This window comes from Brachycentrus maculatus, unplaced genomic scaffold, assembly GCF_059751285.1.
Source record: "Brachycentrus maculatus isolate JH-2025_06_01 unplaced genomic scaffold, ASM5975128v1 h1tg000221l, whole genome shotgun sequence".
Classification (NCBI taxonomy): domain Eukaryota; kingdom Metazoa; phylum Arthropoda; class Insecta; order Trichoptera; family Brachycentridae; genus Brachycentrus; species Brachycentrus maculatus.
Window position 1 is genome coordinate 442,434 of NW_028280972.1, and position 21,309 is coordinate 463,742.

At 33.5% G+C, this 21,309-nt stretch overlaps 2 long non-coding RNA genes across 2 annotated transcripts; both read left to right on the forward strand.

The window, feature by feature from the left end:
* Positions 1-10,065: 10,065 nt before the first annotated feature.
* On the forward strand, positions 10,066-12,346 carry LOC148306878 (uncharacterized). Its single transcript, XR_015837941.1, has 3 exons — positions 10,066-10,129; positions 10,464-10,592; positions 12,157-12,346. It is a non-coding gene; the product is annotated as an uncharacterized LOC148306878 (long non-coding RNA).
* Positions 12,347-13,722: 1,376 nt separating this feature from the next.
* On the forward strand, positions 13,723-14,689 carry LOC148306879 (uncharacterized). The gene is made up of 2 exons (XR_015837937.1): positions 13,723-14,335; positions 14,366-14,689. It is a non-coding gene; the product is annotated as an uncharacterized LOC148306879 (long non-coding RNA).
* The last annotated feature ends 6,620 nt before the right edge of the window (positions 14,690-21,309 follow it).

Consider the following 21,309-nt stretch of genomic DNA (forward strand, 5'->3'; position numbering starts at 1 on the left):
TCTTTGCATACAATATTCGCCTCTTCCACATTCATACATCTTCATGCCGATAATTCTCACTCTTATTTCAAGTGTTTGAAACACTTGATCATGCCAAGTATTCCTCAGTCTCTCCCTGTTTCTATAACCAACCACATTCGCCTCATAAATTTGTTTAACTTTCCCTTCTTCACTCATTCGATTCACATGCCCAAACCATCGCAACACATTCATTCATTTCATTCATTCAAACCCTTATCCGCACCCCAATGGTGCATAGGGCACTGCATCATACAAACGCGGTGTTATCTTGATCGTTAACATATGTAATATGGAATATGGATCGTTGACATATGTAACGTAATATGGAATAAATATTAGAGTGAAAAAATCACTTAAATTTATTTGACCCCCCTGGGAAACGAACCCGGGACCTCCAGAACGGAAGCCGAGCGTACTGACCATTACACTACGGAGGTGGACGAAACACGCCTTTCTTATTTATTTTATTTAAGATTTTTTTTATTTATTTGGGAATTTGGTGAATTGGAAAAGAAAAATCTTTAAAAAAATGTTATTTATTATTCAGCGGAAATCTAAATTTTCGCCTGGAATAAAGTGCAAATTATGGAAGCAGTGGATAAAAAATACAACAATAATAAATATATTTCTGAAGACTTGATACAGTAAAGCCTCGATATAAAGGACTAATTAGGGGGATGGGGTGTCCGTTAAAGCGGAAGCCCGTTTTATAAAAATTGGTTAAAAATTAATCATTTAAAAAAAATTATGAAAACAGTATTTAGATAATGCAACAATAAAAAAACATACGAAATTCTATTTATTGCCTTCAGACGCTCGTGAAATGACGTTGCTATTTGATCCTACGTTGTAATCCTGCTTAAGGGGAATTAAGTTTCAAAAATAGTTTACTTGCGGCGACACTTAAATTTAAGCATGTATAATATTAACAGGATGATTTTAATTATTTTAACATTTGACCAGATTTTTGTCGGTTATATCCGTTCGTTAAATAGACGTCCATTATATCGAGTCTTAATAGACATCACATTTTAAAAATAGAAGCACGACTGTGTGCATATTATATGGGTTAAAATAGGGAATTTAACATTCAACAAAGAAAACACTTGTTTTATACCACTTGAGTTTTATTAAAGACTACATGTTTCAGAAGTTAAACTTCCATCATTCAGGTCTGTGTAGTAACTAAAATATAAAATATAAAATTGTTCTATAAATAAGGAGAGGGGAAAAGTAGGGGGAGGGGGTTAGTCAAGGGGCGGAGTTTGAAAACAAAGGAAAAATGGAAAGCAAAGGTGAAGAATTTTGAAACAGTATATTATTTCATAAATTGTTATTAAAATTTAGGTTTTTTTTGGATTTAAAAATTTTTAAGATAATTCATAATTTGGCCTTTCATTTTAACATATTTAACACCGAATATATTTGTGTGTGTGTATGAGTGTGTGTAGGTATAAGCGATAAAAATTTCCTTCGATTTCAGCCAAACACAAAAGCGTTTGCTCGACAACTCGATAATATTCACCATGACGGTTGAGCGTTCCACTAAGCGGTTGACTGAACTGTAGTGTTTAAGGATATATAACATACCTACACATATGAAATCATTGTTATGTCTACACATACCATAAGAGCACCTTGAAAATCAGCCCGGCAGTAAAACAACAATGTTGCCAACCCGGCTGCGTCATTCCAGAACATTTTATCCACGGAGTCCATGAACAGTGAACAGAGCTGGATTTATGGTACGTACCTACATACAAGCTAAATAAGCAGTAGCTTGGGTCGCAAAATTGGAACCTCATTTCCTCATTTTTATTTTGATCACTAAAATTTTATCGACAAATAATTCAGTTTTGATATTTTTAATAATTTGACAGAGATTATTATTTATCGCTCACTCCTTTCAAGAACGTCATAAATCGAAAATCGTCAATTTTCAGTTGTGCGTGGAATGCCCAGAAAATGTACTGTATCCCAGCAAAATCAGCATATTTTTTACTTAATATTTACCCGTTACGGGAGAGAAAGTGTTGTTTTTGCATTTTGAAGAAAAGGTATTGTTTAATTATTTTGTAAAAATAGACTTCATTTTTTTCAAATGGTGAAAACACCTACAGGTTTTACCTAAAAAGATCTGTTGCACAGTAAAAAGTTCTATAAAAGGCTTGATATTTATTTTTTATACTTTGTATTTAATTTTTTAACTTTAAAAACGTTCTCCTGAAAAATCAAGTTTTTTGATTTATGACTTTCTTGAAAGGAGTGAGCGATATGTGACACCGGCGAATGCATAACGAGTGGAAAATTTTGTACCTTTGATTCCTCTAGAAAGCCACACGGGCGAAAATCTAGCAAAATGTAATGTTGAATACATTGAAAATGAATAAATCTAATTGATTAAAATAATCAATGAAACCCGGTACAATAAGGAATTTCCAGGATTTGTACAATATTCGTGATAAAAACGAAGCTTCGTTTCCTAATATTGAGACAATACTGAAACTTTTTTAAGTCTTATGATAAGAATTGCACAGGAGAAAGATCTTTCAGCCTTCTTAAGAGAATGAAAAATGAATGTCATCCACATGGCGGCAACAAAAGCTCACAGATATAGCGGTGCTGTGCATTAAAGCTAGGAAAGTGAGACAATTATCCTTTGATGACAGAATATAGGATTTTTTATTTATGGAAGCGAGAAAAGTTCAAATTAAATTTAGTTAATTTTTTATACTTATTTATATACGAGTATGTTTGTATTAAATATTAATGTTTGTTATTAATGTTTGTATTAAATATTAGATAATTAAAATTTTAATACTCATTGCTTTTTTATAAAATTTTTAAAACACTACTAGGCCACATTAATAGAATAGAGCCAGCACTACTCTAATTTATCAAGTTTATGAACATGATTAATTCGATCTTAATCAATTACGATCGCACCATCAGCAACCAACCAAAATAGTCGATAAACCATACATGTACGACACCGTCAAATCGGACAGTATTATTTCAACTTGTACGAAAAAGAAATATGTATATTGGCGGACATATTGCTAAAAAGCAATATCTTTCAACCAACCAAAAACAGACTAGTGATATTGGTGAAAACGTTTTATACCATAAATAGCTGTTTGCAATCAGAGGGTAGATAAAATAATAATAATACCCTTATCCGCACCCCAATGGTGCATAGGGCACTGCTTCATATAAACGCAGTGTTTTCTTGATCGTTTACACATGAAGGAAAGGTGATCAGCCCTCCGCTTCAGGTACCAGTCCAGGGTAGTATTGAATAAATATTACAGTGAAAAAAAATCACTTAAATTTATTTGACCCCCCCTGGGAATCGAACCTGGGACCTCCAGAACGGTAGCCGAGCGTGGTGATCATTACATTATGGAGGCGGACAATTAAATATTTATGATAATAAGGAAGGGAAAGGAAAAAGGGAGTTAAAGGAAGGAGGTTGGGAGAAAAACTTAGGGATGACGTTTGATTGACAGTTAGGATTCAAATTATAGATAGCAATGTCTTAAAAAACGTTTCTTTAAAGTTATCAGAGAGGGTGCATTTTTTACAAGAAGAGGTTATTCTCTCCATCTATCGTCTGGCCGCTTGGACGGAGAGGGAATTACTGAAGAATGGTGTGTTATTTATCTGAGAGGTATATAAGGTTTTCAGCAAGATAATTTGGTGTATTGGGGTAAAATACCTGTCCATAAAGATATGAACTGCCTACATGATAGAAAGTGACTATTTAGATCAAGGGTGGCCAACCCGCGGCCCGCGACGACTTAACGTGCGGCCCGCGGTCATGTGACGAATATATATATATTTTTTTAATATCGGGTCCTTCAGAATATATCTTAAATCATATTTAAGTTATTAAAACTAATCAAATTTCTGTAATTACACAAAATGCATATATTCTGGTGAAAAGAAACTCAAATCTCGCAGTGAGCGGCCATTAATAAATTTGTTTTATTTAAAATAAAATTGATAAAATTGTTTTATTTATGTGACCTAATTAAAAATAGTCCTAGTTAAAATTTATAAAAATTGATAAAAAACTAAACAAATACAATGTATGTTTTTTCTCATATCTGGTCGTAGTAATGTTTTTTTTCCAATATAATCCTGATTGTACTTTCTGATTACCTCTGCATTCGAATTACTCGTATTTATAATACTAACAAATAAGTAGGAAATTCGTTTTTATATATAAAAAGATATATATTTTTTTTAATTATTACTATCTATATGCGGCCCTTTGTTATGGTCAGCACGCTCGGCTACCGTACTGGAGGTCTCGGGTTCGATTCCCAAGGGGGGTCAAATAAATAAAAGTTATTTTTTCCACTCTTACATTTATTCAATATTACCTTGGACTGGTACCGGATGCGGAGGGCTGATCGATCACCTTTCCTTCATGTGTTAACGATCAAGACAACACTGCGCTTATATGATGCAGTGCCTTATACACCATTGGGGTGCGGATAAGGGTTTGAATGAATTAATATGTGGCCCTTAGGAAAATTTTAGGTCATGGATGCGGCCCGGGGCGCAATTTGGGTTGGCCAGACCTGATTTATTTATATCTATTTATTTATTTCAAAACACATAACATACATAAATCATATATACATATAATATTCCCGATGAGTAATTTCTTTTTCTCATTTTGGGACATGGGATTATGGTTACTAAGACTGGAACACAAATAATAAAGTAACAAAAAAGATTTTTTATTAAATAACCAAAACTAATACATACACATGGCAAAATACAATATAAAAACAATAAACAGGTATAATAAATAGGCACAAGAAGCATATTTAAAATAAATAAATGTGAAAACACAAGGTAAGAAGCATATTTAAAATAAAAAAAATGAGAAAATATAGAAAATGATAAAATATAACAAATCGCTCACTTCTTTCAAGAACGTCATAAATCAAAAAAACTTGATTTCTCAAGAGAACGTTTTTAAATTTAAACAATATAACTCATGTATTAAAAATAAATATCAAGCCACTTATTAAACTTTTTACTGTGCAAAAGATCTTTTTAGGTAAAACCTGAAGGTTTTTTCTCCATTTGAAAAATATTAAGTATATTTCAAAAAATAATTAAACAATACCCTCTCATCCAAATGCAAAAACAACATTTTCTGCCCTGTGGCGGGTAAATATTAAGTTAAAAATATGCCTCTTTTGCTGGGATATAGTAGATTTTCTGGGCATTCCGAAAGCATGCACAACTGAAAATTGACGATTTTTGATTTATGACGTTCTTGAAAGGATTGAGCGAAATGAGAAAATATAAACAACACAAGGTAAAAACAAAATAAGAAAATATGACTACATATATATCTTTCCATAAAGTACCCTCTCAGATCATTTATTTTGGATCCCCGAATGGGTTTTATTTTATGTATGTCAGGCAGCTGGTTAATTTGGGTATTGGCAAAATAATTTAAGGACCTTACTATTCCTTGGTTAGTGACAGATCAGGAAGATGGTAAATAATAAATCATGACATTTCAAGCAGGAAGTGAAATGTGGGTAATTTGTACCAAATAGGAAAAAATTCTACAGAGACTAAATCTTTCGTTTTACATCCACAGGCAATTGTAAATATATATTTGATATTTCCATTTATTTTGAAATTTTATTCAAAAGCAAATTTTACATATCATTAATCGAAAAAATAGTATAATATGGTACGTAAGCTATTCGTATTTTTAAATAAATAAGCAACTCGTATCGTGAAGAAAATCAAAACCGTATCATTTCAATATATCATATATTTTTTAATCAAATATTTACAATACACAAATATTGGATTTATCTCCCGAGGGATTGTAATAAAGATACTTATATAAAAGTTCAAGAAATATTTCGCAAAGCAAAAGCAAAATTTTTCAAAGTACACGTATAAAATACTTATGTGGATCTTATTTTGGAGTTTACAGGGCTCAATATTGAAAACTGAGCATTCAATAAATAATAATAATAAATCCCTTACCGCACCCCAATGGTGCATAGGGCACTGCTTCATATAAACGCAGTGTTATCTCGATCGATTACACATGAAGGAAAGGTGATCAGCCCTCCACTTCAGGTAGCAGTCCAGTGTAATATTGAATAAATATTAGAGTGAAAAAAATCACTTATATTTATTAAACCCCCCTGGGAATCGAACCCGGGGCCTCCAGAACGGTAGGCGAGCATGCTGACCATTACACTACGGAGGCGGACAAACAGCTGGCTATTCAATAAATAGCTGGCTTATTTCTTCAAGAATTTATGTGGTGTTATTTTAATTTTTATAATATTTTCTCGTGTTATTAGTATTATAATAATAAAATATATGATTTTTATATTACCAATTTCTTTTACATTTTTAAAAACTAATGCCATCTATTGTCAGTCTGTATAACTTTTAACAGCGTATCCTAAATACTATTTGAAACTGAAAGGTAGATGTCGCTATATATTAATATAAAAATAAACGTGAAGGTAATATGTATTGAAAGTACTCTTCCTCATCAAAGTAATCCATAACAACAGTAAAAAACTAATACGAGCTAGTACAAGTACGGATATGCAACCTGGAGCACCTTAACCATTCCGGTTTCTGTTATTATCCATTTCCGCCATTTTAGCATAAGAGTTTAAGAAACTTCCCAAAAAAAATGTTTTTTTTTATACAAGTCCAATATATTTCATACATACTTACTTATTGCAAAAACAATAACAGTAAAGAAAAACAATAACATCTATATTTAGAAAACCATTTTTTTACAATGAATTTATGACTTGGAAAATAACTTTGTTTATCATATTTGTCCGCCTCCGTAGTGTAATGGTCAGCACGCTCGGCTACCGTTCTGGAGGTCCCCGGTTCGATTCCCAGGGGGTCAAATAAATATTAGTGATTTTTTCACTGTCATATTTATTCAATATTACCTTGGACTGGTACCTGAAGCGGAGGGCTGATCACCCTTCCTTCATGTGTAAACGATCAAGATAACATTGCGTTTATATGAAGCAGTGCCCTATGCACCATTGAGGTGCGGATAAGGGTTTTATTATTATTATCATATTATGACATGAAAATATTTCACCCATAATATGGATGAAAATTACAGCCTAAATGAAGATTTTCAGTCAGGAATAAATATTACTATTCAAAAAAAAATATATTTAATACATACTTATATAGTTTTTTTTTATACATATATATATATATATATATATATATATATATATATATATATATATATATATATATATATATATATATATATATATATATATATATTTTAGTCTCTTCGAACAATTGGTGATAATAACAAACGTTATTGCCGATAACCGGTAAAAGTCTAGACATTAGATTTATTTTAGATAATTTGAATGATGGTGAAGAAGAAGAGACAATCAAAAGTTACCCCCTACCTTCCCCTCACTCCTCCCTTCCTTCCCTCCCACTTCATCAAAAGAGTATTAGTGCTCTCCAGTACTTTTTTTATTTAAGACTACAACACTGCATATAAACATCATAGTCTCCAAAGCCAACCGCACTTTGGGCTTTATTTAAAAAACGTGTAAACCTTTTAAAGATATTAACACTCTCAATACCTTGTATTATGCTTATATATGAAACATCCTTGAACATGGATCCCAGGTATGGAATCTGGGTTATGCAATACATTATATAAATAGAGAATTGACAGAGAGCAAAATAGATTTTTGGAGTACCTTATCTAAAGATATTCTATATCACACTCAGATAGTCTAGACTGCACTTATCTTTAGAACAAGCTCTTTAGAGGATGAAAATCAGCAGATGTGATCTTCTTTCATAAACCCCTCAACTCACTTATCGATTTTCCGGAATAACTGAACATATATGCTATGAAGTTCCCAGTCGGATCACCAGGACAACTAACACCCTAGTACCTCCCACGAGCAGAACAAACTATAAACAATGTTCCTATATTTTATCGTTCATCTAAATTAACAATGAATATGGGGATTTTTATATGTTCTACTCGTCATTGCTAGCGCTGAGATTGCCCACAGTGTAACTCGACATTTATATCATTGTGTGTTCCTAGTTTCATACAATTTGTCTTTGAGTTGAGCTTAGATATTTCCCCTTTTCCCTTTTCCTCCCTCCCGTCCCTTTTCCAGGTATTCTCACAAAATTACAAAAGTGTAATTTTATAATTGGAATAGTACGAGTACTTATTTTGTGTAAATCATTCATGTGAATGACTTGATTGATGTAACTATTTTATAAAATTCCCAAACAAAATTAAATCATAAAATTTCTTTTTTTTTTTAAATGTTTTTCGCAGACACTTTGTGGCACATTTTATAAACTTTGTAAAATAAAACAACTTTGTTTTTAACCACTTTTTTTTATATTTTTTTTCCAACCGGTTTAAAAACCTTGTCATCATTACTTTCTTATTTTTACTTAATTATAATATAGGGTCCGCCATCTAAAGTTTTTTTTTTTAACTAGTGCTTATTTCGTGAATGGTAACACTTAGCTCATGTCTGATTTGACAGATAATTAGTTTTATCCTTCCGCTGAGCGAATATGGTTGTGTATACGCTTGAACAACGCTGAAAAATATTGCGACATTCGACTTACAGAAGATGCCGATTTTGCCAAAAAAATCATCTTTTCGGATGAAGCTCATTTTGATCTTGGCGGGTATGTAAACAAGCAAAATTGTCGTATTTGGGGCACAGAAAACCCGCACGCATACATTGAAAAGCCGGTACACCCAAAACGAGTCACTGTTTGGTGCGGATTTTGGTCCAGAGGCATAATTGGGCCATTTTTCTTTGAAAATGAGCAAGGAGTGGCCGTTAGTCAATGGCGATCGTTATCGGGCCATGTTGAACGGATTTTTGTTCAAAAAATTGAAGAAGAGGATATTGGCAACATTTGGTTTCAACAGGACGGCGCTACGTGCCACACAGCCGAAGCTACACTCGATGTTTTGCGCCCCATTTTCAAAAAAAAAATGTTATTTGGCGGACCCTTTATTAACCAGTTTTTTAATAGTCTTGAGAAAGACGCTCCTTGCTTTGAAACCGGTCAGCAATATAATTATGATATAAAAGTTAGCTAATGATTTTGAACAGTTATTTTTGAAGTAATGAAATGGAAAACCACAAACTTATCGCTACAAATAAGATTGATGATTTTATGTTTTTATTATGTTAAGGCTTTAGCGTGACATCTGTGAACAGAGATATTAAATACAATTTTATCGCCGTTTTTTTGCAGTGCGTTATAGTCATTATATCTTTTACAAGGTGTTTATCAGTATAAACAGGTCAATTTTACCGATTTTGACGATTAAATTCATTAAAGAGGTAAAGAGAAGGTATTTGATAATACGAGTATGCATCATTTTAAAAGTAATTAAAATATTGCTGATACATGGAAACTGAGCTGTTAACAGCACGTTCATTGAAATAATACTTAAGTAAGTATTTCTAACTTCTTTAAGTTCACAATACTTTAAAAGCAATGAAAATTTTAAAAATGTATGGAACAACAATACAGCCAAAAACATGCGTAAGTGACAACTGCTTGATAGCTGCTATCACTTAGCAAATAAAGTGATAGCAATCTATAAAAAAGACGCTACCCGCCATGAGCAATCAGTATTGCGTGTGTTATTTTGACGTTCAACAGATGGCGCTACTCTGGTGTAAAAAAAATGTGTTTCAAAAAATAGATTTTTAATTGCCATAAACTTTTTTTCGAATCTAGCGTTGTAGTAAACGATAAATCACATGTTGAACAGATCTTCTCATCAACAGGTGATAAATACAAAAAAAAAACTTTGTATTTTCATCTGTTGATGAGTACGTGGATAATTCTCGAAACTAGTCGTGTTTACATTAATAAAATCACAGAAAGTGGTCGTATAGAAGCGTTTTATTAGTTTGTGTAAATCATTAAGTACTTATCAATATTATAATTTTGTATATCAATCGTAATTTGAAGGAAATATGTTGAAACAATTTTTTTTGTAAAAAAAAATCTAACCGTGGCATTAATTTTTGAGGTAATGTTTCCTGTTCAATTTATTTTTTTAAATTTAATAAAAAAACTGGAATAATACTGTATTTATTTCATAACGCATCTGCTTGTAATTTAAACCTGATTCTAAATCATATAAGTATACTTATTCATTAGTTTTTTGTCGATATTACGGGTTTTAATATCATACACGTGCCAAATGCGGGTGCCAAATTTTTATAACTTCAAAATTTTCAATTATTATAACGACAAAATCCACAAGTAACGTTTATTTTTAAAGAATTGGCTAGAAACTGAACCGTGATCACGAGGTAAAATCTACAATGAATCATTTACTAAGTTCAGTCGAAATCCGCTAGGTGCGCATAAAGCAGTGTTGGAAGGTGTATTTTATCGGATTGAAGCGTCCATTTGAAAAAGTGCCCGTAAGACCTGTAGAGTTCCCACCACATTTCTATGGTTGATTATTGATTAGATCCTTTTTCAAAGTAAATATCTTTGGATTTTGTGACATCTCAACATAGAAGAAGAAGAATATGGAAATCTAGATATTTACAGAGCTTATGACTTCATAGGCTGGTTAAGTGATCGCTTTACACACGTGCAACATTCACAAATTCTACCCATGATTGACAACCACACTACTCAAATTTTTAGAACTCCTAGATATCTTGACCAATCTCGTGACACAGTACACATGAGTTCACAACAACCATCTATGTTGGTTTGAGGTCCTCAATCCAACATAGATGTTCTATGACAGGTCATAAATCTTGTAAATACCCAGACTTCCATATTCTTCTACATCTGTGTTGAGATGTCAAAACATGTAAAAAATAACTTAAGTATAAGTGGAGATAATCCAGATTTGTGAATAAGTACTTAAGTAAGATTTTGAACACACTTAAAATGTTGGAAATATCTTTTGGTTAAAATGTTGCTAAAACCTCCCATTTTTTTTATTTTTTATATATTAATTGTAACCCACGAATGATTTTCCCATTTCACTTCTTAATGCGAGCATAACGATTTTTTTTTACAAAACATAATACTTCGAAACCTGTCATCTGATTATCAACTATTAAACATCGATCATTGTTGTTACCTATCGCATTATGCCTGTCAATGTACGGTGTATCGATAAGATTATTTTTGTTTCATCAAATATGTATTGTGAATTGAAATTTTTTGATAAATAATAATTGAATGATAATACTGTCACAAAAGCAATAAAGGGTTGATTTTTTTAATCATAATCTTATGTTAAGACATATAACGTTAACTTCAATCAAATAAAGGTCTAACCGCGCGTTACGTGGCAAAATATTGAACCGATTAAAAGAAAAGCTCCATAGATATAGAGAAATAACGAAATCAGATTATATTACACTGTCATTAAGTATTACAATTCTCTGCTGGAGGTAGATCTATGACGAATTTCAGTATTTGAAGATTTAAAAATGAACGTCCGAAATATTGTGAAGTATGTTTTTTTTATTTTAATCTGAAAGATGCTTAAACAAAAAAACTGATTTTGATAAATAACTTTATTTACATACAACAAAAATCCGAGCAGACTTCGGCTGTCCAAACTTAAAACACAGTAAGGGACATTTTTTGTAGCACGTTTTGTTTGCATTTTTGGACTAAGTAAATAGAATCTACTTAATCCAAAAATGCAAAAAAAAAACGTACTAGAAAAAAATGTCCCTTACTGTATTTTGAGTTTGGACAGCCGACTTATCAGTGTAGTAACCAGGGGCGTGCATTCCATATAGGCAGAAAAGAAGTGTCTATCCTGTTTTACCCTCGTGACATATAAAAACGTAACCAGTACCTACCCTACCTTACTAAGTAGTACCTAGCTTACCTTACTACCTACCTCTGCTGCCTACCCTAGTAAAAAGTACCTAGCTTACCTCGCTACCTGCCTCTACTGTCTCTTCTAATTAATAGTAATAAGTGGACAATGGTGAAAATGAATGATCATATTTCACTATGTTTATGATAATGATCACTCTGTTAGGACTTATTTCTTCTTGATATTTTTAGGATGGGGAGTTTCAACTCTGCTCCGAAGATTTTGAACGATGATCACCAGGACAAAAATCTTGCTGTACCGTCCAAAATGTCGCGCATGGAGTTAATGGATTACTGTGCGAAGGAGAGGGCCAACTCCTTCGCACTTATTAGGCGACATTTCCAAAGGAGAGAATCTATCACAGAACGAGTGAAACGCATGTCCTTGACAGGTAATGAACTTTTTTATGAATTAACTCAAATGTTTTGGCTGAGATCTCAAGCTTGTATCGAGCGTTCAAGTCTGGATGCGCTCAGCCGCGCTCAGGGCTACACGTGTGTTCACGCTCATATTTTTGCAACGTTTATAGGACATGTTTTGTTTTTTTTTTAGAATATGTATTGAAAATATATTCTTGGATATGTATTTTTTATGATTTCAGTAACTCTTTTCCTTTCAAAACCATATAATTATTTTGAAGAAAAACTTATTTTTTCAATTAATTAAGTAATATGTTACCTGGATTTAGAGTAAGTTGCGACTCAACGAATACCGGGCCTTAATATTTATCTTTATTAATAAAAATTTAAATTTACGTATACTCAAAATCTCCTCGAGTAATTCACTGATTGCTTCGAAGTTTTGACAAAACGTTGCAATCCAAGGCGCATGTTTTTATCTGACTGTTTATACATTTGTTTACCGCAAAGGCGATAAACCAGGACTTTAGGGGTTATGCTAGGAATAGCACAACTAAATATGTTGATGGAAATCATCGAGTTTTGGACAAAACAAGTAGTATTTTCAAGATACAGTTAGGTCAGTGCAGGAGAGGATGTAAAAAGTTTCAATATCATTAATGTTACATTTTATACGGGATGGCACAAAATGAATGACGATCCTATTGGAAAAAGTCAATCATATTTGACATTTGTGAAGTATACAGCTGCAGTTTACATACATATTGATAAAACGGGCACAAATATGTATCGATGGCGACAGCCACTCGGCGGATTTCATCCTTTTCACTTTAGAAAAAAATTGAAAAGGTTCAAAAAAAGGATTCCATCACTCGAAATATATTTTTTTATTTAATAAAAAAGTTATTCAAAAACTTGATTAAATGATTAATTTTGCGCCATCCTATATTTTGATTATAATATATGATTAGATTATATGTTTGTAATCAGCTATCGTGTCAAATCAATTTCCGTTAGAATTGTGAATGTATCATTATAAGCTATGGAGGAAAGGGATGGTAATATCGCCCGTGAAAACTGAATAGTACATCAGTCATCGAGAGTACATATGTTTTAGTAAATTGTTCAAAATTTTACAAAATACCAGTTTGCTAAGTACGTTGGATATTAATTTTCAAGTAGGTACGCGTTCACGCGAGTACTCTAATATTAGAGAAATCTCTGCAAACAAACATTCGAAAATATTGAAGGAATCTCAAACAAAATCATTCGAATTTTCATACAAATAGAATCGTATGTAATCCGCATTTTTGCGGCATGGATGTGTTGTAAAAATTTTCCGTTTAAAATTGAGAAGTGAAATAAAGTGAGCACTGGAGCACGGGTGACGCCTCTTCAGGGGTCCTCTGAAGAGGTTGAAGGAAAGAAGATCCCCGCCAGTCGACGCAAAATTTTCATTTTAACACTTATCAATTTATTTTCCACAATAATTTGTTTGTCGGGTTCTCAGTAAAATATTAAAAATATAAATAAATACTAAACGGACAATTTTCACAGCACATCCATGCCGCAAAAATGCGGATTACAATTTTTTCATGTTTACTTCACTGAAGTGAAGTAAACATGACAAAATTGGAATCCGCATTTTTGCGGCATGGATGTGCTGTGAAAATTGTCCGTTTAGTATTTATTTATATTTTTAATATTTTACTGAGAACCCGACAAACAAATTATTGTGGAAAATAAATTGAAAAGTGTTAAAATGAAAATTTTGCGTCGACTGGCGGGATCTTCTTTCCTTCAACCTCTTCAGAGGACCCCTGCGGTAGGCGGCGCAAACAATCCTGTTCGCGACGGCGGAAGAGGCGTAAAAATGAAAATTTATGTGGCGTCGACTGACGGGTATGATATTTCCTTCAACCTCTTCAGAGGACCCCTGCGGTAGGCGGCGCAAACAATCCTGTTCGCGACGGCGGAAGAGGCGTCACCCGTGCTCCAGGCACAGGAGGAGGCGGCCCAGAAGGAGGCGGCCCAGAAGGAGGCGGCCCAGAAGGAGGCGGCCCAGAAGGAGGTCCTGCTCCAGGAGGAGGTCCTGCTCCAGGAGGTGGAGGCGCTGCGGCCGGTTGCGCAGCAGCAATCGCCCGAGCCGGAGAAAAACGTTCCAGGCGAGACGCTGCAGAGTTTAAAGACCGGCCGCTTCAAGAGGAGCCGGTGCTGCAAGTCCAACTCACTATCAGAAAAAGGAGGCGCCGAAGTTGTTGAAATTTCAAGTACTCCTGAATTTATTTCAACCCTGCAATATTCTGTATCGTACTTCTATTTGTATAGTATTTATTGTATTGTTCAAATAAATTGTTTACACGCACGTTTCTTTTTTAATAACAATGACGTTTGACGTTAGAATGCGATGAGCTGACTCTAATGGTAGGGACTGACCGGAGCCATTTCGTCGTAACGTAACATGTAAATAAAGAATAACTCGACACTGGCTATAACACCCAAGAAGGGTGAAAAGCCATCAAAAAAAGAAGAAGAAGAAGAAGTAAATTATCGCGCGGAATCCTCTCCTCTTTCACATTCTATACTTATTTTTCCGTTTAATTTACTTTTTCATTCATCTTTTTCATTTTTAATTTCATCTCCATACTTGCGTGGTTGTTCACGACCACGCGATCGGGGCGGCCATTTCAAATGTCAAACTGACACTAATTTTAATTTTTCGCCAGCGACTCGAACATTAGCTAAATGCTAAAATATCGCGACGAAAATCGAAAAAGTGAGGTGAACAAACGATTCTCAATAGATTTTTGCATATTCTATTCAATTTTGACCAGGTTTCATTTCGTTTTCAATTTACAGCGCGCGTTCAAAGTCGCCGAATACGGTTTTTCATAGTAATCATTTTTCTATATAATAAAGCCTTTCGAATAAAGCCTTTCGCCTCGATGTTTTTACATAAACTTCATCTTTACGAGGATGCTCAACTTTAGGCGGTGAAATTTTAGGTCGAGAATAGTTTTTTGGTTTAGTATTTGCGAGATGAAAAATCTCCATACTAAAAATTGTCCGTTTTTGATAGACAAAATTGACCGGTTTTAGAGCGTGTTGAATTCGTTTTCAAAGTGTATAAATGCATGAAATTATTTGAAAACCTTTAACATAAACTCATGAATTAGGTAATAAAATGAAACACTAGATATATTACAGCAATATATTTTTATTTTACAACCACAAAATACATTTAATTACTAACGTATCAACACATATAACATGCTTTGACAAGTATTACAATAAGGTTAGAATGTCCAGTTTTATATGTGCGAATATATCGTCTTCTCATCACGAACGATAGTAAATACAATCGTCTAATATAATCACGTTTATCGTTGTACAAAATAATTAACAATTGTGTATAATGTTCAGATTTCCAGATAATAACCAAAAATGAAATTTTGACATTGCAGAGAAACCGTTATTATTGATTATTCATAGATCATAGAATCCAAATTCAATAGTGATGACAGACTAAAAAAATAATGTGCTGCCAGCCTGATAAAAGGAACTTATTATTTCCAAGTACCCGAGTACCTAAATTTAATACATATATATAGGTTCAGTTCTGATTCATTTTTCAGATACTTCAGATATTGAATTAATTATTTTTATACAAAGGTGGGTACTTATTTTAAATTAAAAAAATTAAGAAATCAATGAAAATCTAGCCTCGGATAGATTTAGAGTATTTATTCATTTTTTGGATCCAAATTACCTTCTGTATTTTTCTACAATCCTGGTATAATTATATCGATACCATTCAATGAACTAAGTTGATTTGGATGTTGTAGCTAGCTTATCGTCATGACACTTCTCCGCAGGGGTGAACAGAGAGAATGGAACGCCACACTGCTATATTTTTGCAAACATAATCCGCCTCTTCCACATTCATAAATATCTATACAAACCGGCCTATTATTTCGAATTCTAACCCGGCCGCTTTAAAGTATTTGAGATACCTGATCCTACCAAGTTCTCCACGGTCTTTTTCTGCCTCTTTTTCCAAATACATTCGCCTAATAAATTTGTTTTACCGTTGTTTCCGCATTCTACCAGATGTCATACTGAATAGATTATCTTCGCAATTTCGATATTCTATTATAATATTAAATTGGAACAATTCCCGAGTACCTACTCAGATGAGAATATAATTATTAATTCCATTTTTTCCGATAGATATCAGCAGGCGTACCGATTTGCAAATTTAATTCAATTTTCATTTGCGTTATATTTTACGTGTTGAATCTAGACGTAGTACTGCATTATATATAAATTAGAAAAATTAAATACCTCCTCGGCCTTGATGAACTCCTGGTAGATTTTTACCGAAATCATTCATTAAACTAGGTTATTTTGGATATTTAGCTGACTTTACATCATGACGCTGCTCCACAGGGGTGGGCAGAGAGAATACAATAGAATACCCAATCGTGCCAAGTTTTCTTCCGTCTTCCTCTGGTTTTTTTTCCAACTACATTCGCCTCATAAATTCGTTTTACCGTTCTTTCCTCACCCATGCATTGCACGTATTAAACCATCTCAATACACATTTTATTCAATAGTTAATCAAAATTAAATATGTAATAGATTTTCTTCGCGATTTCGATATTCTGTTCAACACAGAGTACCTGCAGTAGGTACCTTCTCGGATAAGAGTAAAACTAATTCCAATATTATTTAAACGGTAGACAACCCAATGGATGAACTTATGAGAACCAATACATTTTAGTGATTGAACGATACATACACATAAACGATTTTTAAAAATGCAAGTTCAGAACATTTCCGATAGATGGCAGTACAAGTACCGATTTGCATATTTAATTGAACTTAAGTACTTATATGTTTTAGGTAGTATTTGTTTTGAACAATGAGTAAAATAAGACCAATCAAATGCAGAATAAACAATAAAATTTAATATTGAAGCACAAAAACATTGCATTATGAGGCCACACATTAAATTTTATTTTTTAAAGATTTTAAAATGATATAAGTAAGTAAGTATTTGTAGTTAAAAAGGAATTTTAACAACAACGAAAAAAGAAATGTAATCGACAAATAATTACCGTGATGCGACACGTAGCGACAGAAAAATAAAGTATTCGAGAAAGAGTACATGGAACCTGGTTTTTTCAGAGCAGGTGTGTGTCTTTACTTATTTCAGTATAAAAATTTGTCACTAGATGGCAGACATATAGCTCATAGTTACAATAAATTATTAATGGCATGTATTTATAAATTATTACTATGAAAGTAATTGGTTCAGAATATTTTGTGAGGTTTATTCGGTAATATATTTTCAGTCATAAATTAAATACACAAAAATTGAAATTTTTTGAAAGTTGTGACTAAAATTTGCTGCGTCCTACGCCTCATCTCTTCATTCCTCAAAAAAGTCAAACCACCGCACGACTAAAATTCTTCGCAGACACCTATTCTCAAAGCTAAGGACACGGCTTCTCTGGGCTCTTGTAAGGTGCCATGTTTCACAGCCGTATAAGTGAACAGTAGCAATGCAGGCATTGTATAGGCGGAATTTGGTCTTCACCGAGTATAGATCAATAAATAATTGTTATTTTTAACTCTATCAATATTTGTGGGATTCAGTAATATTTTTTAAACGTGAATACTTAATCTCATTTGATACAAATTACAATAATAAAATAATCATTTTACTTTGCCGCTAGAAATATTTTCCGCACACCCTTGGACCTGAAGCTTTTATCCCATTAGATGTACACAACTTTTCGCACTTCATCAATCATTCACCCATACCTTTTGACACATTAATGTACCTAAACATTTATTCAAGTAAGCTGACACAAACATTTCTCACATTCGACATTGCATATATTCGCTACTTATCTTTAATCTGTATCTAGAACTCGACACTATGTTTAATAATTTTAAATGTAAACAATGATTTTATACAACTTTTAAAGATCGAATCATACTTCTAAATTTTGTCTCACTTTTGGATAATACAATAATTGAACAAAAGGTCATTCTTTCTAAAATGGGATTTTCACTAGTAAGTTTCGTTCAAACCCTAATCCGCACCCCAATGGTGCATAGGGCACTGCATCATATAAACGCAGTGTTATCTTGATCGTTTACACATGAAGGAATGGTGATCAGCCATCCGCTTCCGTTACCAGTCCAAGGTAATATTGAATAAATATGAGAGAGAAAAAATAACTTATATTTATTTGACCCCCCCTGGGAATCGAACCCACTCCTTCAGTACGGTAGCCGAGCGTGCTTACCATTACACTACGGAGTTGCAAGTTAGGTGTGATTAAAAGGTAACAACAGGGGAACAACTCATAACGAGCAAAAATATCTGAAAATGTTGCTCCCTTAAAAAGCGAAATTTCGCATAACGATTTACAAAGAAAAGTCCCTTTTTCACAACATTAACTAGTGAGACTGGACTTCAGCGACATTTAAGGGGCTGACAACCGTCATAGGCTGATTTAAGTGATCTATTTCCACACGTGTAATATTCACCAATTCTACCCATGATTGACAACCACACTACTCATTTTTTTGGATTAAAGTTGGATTATATTTTATTAGAATTTGTGAAAGAATCTAAGGCTGAGATAATCATTATCGATAAAATTAAGAAAGGTGTGTTGAGATGGTTTGGACATGTGGAACGTATGAATGAAGAAAGAACGGTTAAACAAATTTATGAGGCGAATGTAGTTGGAAAAAGAAGCAGAGGAAGACTGAGGAAAACTTGGCACAATCAGGTTGTCAAATACTTGAAAGCGGCCAGGTCCGGAGTCGTAATAATCGTCGGGTATGTATGAGGAGATGCATGAATATAGAAGAGGCGAAGAATGTTTGCAAAGACAGAGTGGTGTGGCGTTCGATTCTCTCTGCTTACCCCTGCGGAGAAGCGGCGTGATGGTTAGTTAGTAAGTTTTTAGAATTTGTGAATGTTACACGTGTGTAAAGTGATCACTTAAACCAGCCTATGACGGTCGCAAGCCCCGTAAATGCCCAGACATTTTCTTTAGCTTGGCTGGCATTTTCGAGTCACAAAGGACTCCCGTCATGGATCGGAACATAATTCTCCCCATACTAATTCTATGCGTACTTTCCGTTTTTATGTAGGTACTCGCAATTCGATATTGACTCATATTGGGAGGATGGCAGAATTTGTATTCTCCAAAGATAGGTACGTACGCTCGGTCTTGTTTCTGCTCAGTCTTAAGCCATTATTTACAACATTTTGAGTGTGTCCAAATACTTGTTCACAAAATAACAATTACAATTACAATTCATGTGTGTGATTATAATCCAGGATTCGGACCTCACATACTAATATAAGAGTTTCTGCTTAGTAAAAAGCTTCTTAACATCTCACCAATAGATGTCTCTAGAGAAATTCTAGTGATTCAAGAACAAGGTTTCTAAATTGGTTCATATATATATAGAACTTCCAAGAATTTGAGTAGTGTGGTTGTCAATAATGGGTAGAATTGGTGAATGTTACACGTGTGTAAAATGATGCCACTTAAACCAGCCTATGACGGTCGTCAGCCCCGTAAATGCCCAGACTTCCATATTCTTCTTCATCTTTGGTGAGATGTCAAAAAATAATATTATACCATTATCCTCCAAGATCCCTGTCAGCTTTTCAGACTATTTTGGAAGGTCTTCGTGTACATCGCCTATTAGCATAATATCGTCTGCATAATATCGTCTTTAGCGGGCTACTCATTTCCTGGTTTGTTAAATAGTCTATGATCAAGATGCACAGTAGCGGGCTGAGCACCTATTCTACCCCCAACTTTAAAGGAATTTCTGGTGAAGTTCCCGAAGTGCACTTCACTTGCGTATTCATGTTTTCATGCATTTCCATATAATGATGTGCTTTCTTACTATTTCACCTTTATAGTTATGTATGTTGTCGTATTCTGTACCTTTGTTTGCATGAAGCCACCGCGTATGTTATCTTACTTGTTACAAGAGACATTCTTAGACCAGTCTCCCCCTCTTTTTTCTATTTTGAAGGGGGACGTGTAAATATATGTATCTACATGTTCGTGTATTGTGCAATATTCATATATAATGTATACGTATGTGAAATGCTTATTATACTTCCCGGTTTGACTGGGATTTTCCCGGATTTTAGAAGCGTCCCGATAGAACTTAAGTAAAATTTATATTATATTATATTGAGAAATAAAAAGACTTTGTTTTTTGATTCACTCACATTTTTACTAACCAACTAGTTTCGGCAACAACCTGTTGCCCTCTTCAGGGTTAAATTTATGACTAAACAAAATTAAACCTTGAAGAGGGCAACAGGCTGTTGCCGAAACTAGTTGGTTAATAAAAATGTGAGTGGATCATAAAACAAAGTCTTTTTATTTCTAAAAATAATATGTCAATATGATCCACAAAGTTAATGCTTTCAATATTCAAATCATAACAATTATATTTTTTCAAGAAATTCACTTTTGTGATTTACAATATTTAGACATTCCGGAAAATGTAGTTAAATTGTTTTTTGCCCGAGTTTTATTCTCGACGTAGAATAATGTAATGTGAAATAGTTTTTGCCCCTTATAAAGTATACTCGATGGTCTTTACATACAATGCATAGAAATAGTGCTTGTTGAAAAACGAGAAAAGCAGTTTTCTCTAATATGTGGCCTTGGCATACATAGTACATATGTGCAGAAGGAAAATGGAATGTTAAAAAGACTTGTGCACTAGCTTAAATTTGAACAAAATACCGGGTTAATTATTTCTTAGCAACGATTGGATTAAGGAAAGATTTTTTTTAAATATACAATTCCTTACCATGGTAAGTCGACGTATGTGTGAATTTTAACATCTACGTTTTGGTAAGTTAACGTGCACGCTAGTTAAGTACGTTATACATAAAATATCTTCTACAGCGTCAATCCA